We start from the raw sequence: 2071 nt of genomic DNA on the forward strand, positions 1-2071 counted from the left end.
ACACATGAAAAATATGAATCCTGTTTGGCGGATAGCTTCCCCCACGTAGCAGATGAAGAGAAGGTGTTGTCAGCTGCTACAAAAAATCAAACACTCATAGTGATAAACAAGATAAGGTCAAACAGAAAGCATTTGTGGAGCCATATTTTAAAGATGATGAAAGATAAACTAGCCTACAAAATTTTCCTCATATTTAGGTGGTTCAGAAAAAAGAAGAGAGAAGAAAATTGCTTGGACACACATGTAAGGAGTGTGAAATTTTATTATGCAGATTTTCCAGCAGAAGAAAGAGGAAAGAAGTTGGCTTCCTCCTGGACACCGATTTTGCTACATTCCACACAACACACCAGAGAATTTCTGGGAAGTTGGTTTTCCTTCCACTCAGACTTGCATGGAAAGAGGTTACATTAAAGAAGATCTTGATTCTTGTCCTCATCCCAAAAGATGGCAACCTTACAGTGCAATATTTTCTCCTAAAGGCAAAGAACAGAAGACATAAATGTTGAAGCAAAAAGAGAAGAGAGAACAATTTTCTTTTTAGTTATTTATAGTTAAAGTTGGTATTAAACACTGATTTTTTTGATCTTCTGTAAACTGATTTACAAATCATTTTTCTATTGGAAATGTTTTTAAATGACATTTACCTATCACACAGATGACCACTTAAAAATGTGGATAAGTTGATGTTGTATTTTATTGCTTTTGAACCTTTAAAATAATAAAGTGCTTTCATTTTGCACTCTGAGTTAAGAGTTGTTTATTACTTTATTTGGTAATACCTAATTACCATTTTGAAAGTATGAAAAAAATCAATTTAAAAGAAGACAGGATGTAAACAATATGGCAAAGTGAAGAAAAACCTTTCTCTATCCCCTTCAAACTACAACTAGTAAAATATCTACAACTCAACAAAGGTGTTTCTTCTCAATACAGCAGGAAGCTGGAGAATTCCACACATCTGTATATATAAAAGTGGGTGGACTGGAACACATAGAAGAGACAGAGCCTGGGGAATAGCAGAATTGGTGCCTGCAACCCTGGCCCTCTGACTGCAGTAGCTGAGTCCACAGCTTCAGAGATGCAAGTAGCAACAAGGAAGGTGGCACACAAGACCCCAGCCTCCTTACAGCAGTAGTGCCCATAGCCAAAGTTAACTGAGTAGCCATGGCAGTGTGGACTGGTACACTGTCTTTCCAGTCACTGTGGTGCTCACAACCTCAATCCCCATCTTACTCATCTGCAGTGCAGAACCAGCAAACCTTATGATACCAGACAGGATACAAGCACCTGTGTGACCCCAGCTCCCCTCCTACTATCCCCCTTTCTCCATGGTGACAGAGCCTGTGACTCAGGGGATGTTGGATGCAAGGGAAGAGCCCACCATCCCAGTGATGACAGCGACACTGGCTGAAACAAGGCAACAACAACCCCAGAGGCACAAAAAGCTATAAGGAAAGAAGGAATCCCCATCTGTTACAGAGGTGGTGGAGGCTGGAAAGCACCAGCTCTCAAATATAACCAGAGGCAACTCAAGTAAGAGAAAGCAAAAACTTGTGTTTTAGTGTCACCTACCAGAAAACAAGACTCTAACTTCTAACCTGTCATTTAATTTCAAATGTACCAGCAAGGGAATTCATCAGGCACCATGAAGAGCCACAGTAACACTATATCACAGAAAGAAAATGACAATTCTCCAAAAGCCAAACTTAAAGTAATGGAATGTTACAATCTAACTGATAGAACATTCAAAATAGGTGTTCTGAAGAAACTCAATGAGCTATAAGAAAACTCAGAAAGGCAGTTTAATGAGATCAGAAATAAAATTAATGAACAGAAGGAATACTTTATTAAAGATATTGAAACTCTAAAAATGAACCAAAGAGAAATTCTGGAGCTAAGAAACTCAATAAATGAGGTGAAGAATGCATAAGAAAGCATTGGAGATAGAGCAGACTATATGGAAGAGAAAATTAGCAAACTCAAACATAAAAATCTGGTAATGATACAAATAGAAGATGAAAGGGAAGTAAGATATAAAAAAATAAAGAAATTTTACAAGAGTTATCCAACT

At 37.8% G+C, this 2071-nt stretch overlaps 1 pseudogene across 1 annotated transcript in view; it reads left to right on the forward strand.

Annotated features, from left to right (window-relative positions):
• LOC307065233 (DNA endonuclease RBBP8-like) overlaps positions 1-499 on the forward strand; it is a 2709-nt pseudogene extending 2210 nt beyond the window's left edge. Inside the window, exon 1 of the transcript in view lies at positions 1-499. This exon is cut by the window's left edge and continues 2210 nt beyond it. The product of the transcript in view is annotated as a DNA endonuclease RBBP8-like (transcript).
• The last annotated feature ends 1572 nt before the right edge of the window (positions 500-2071 follow it).

Source organism: Hyperoodon ampullatus (genome assembly GCF_949752795.1).
Source record: "Hyperoodon ampullatus genome assembly, chromosome: 16".
Lineage (NCBI taxonomy): Eukaryota > Metazoa > Chordata > Mammalia > Artiodactyla > Ziphiidae > Hyperoodon > Hyperoodon ampullatus.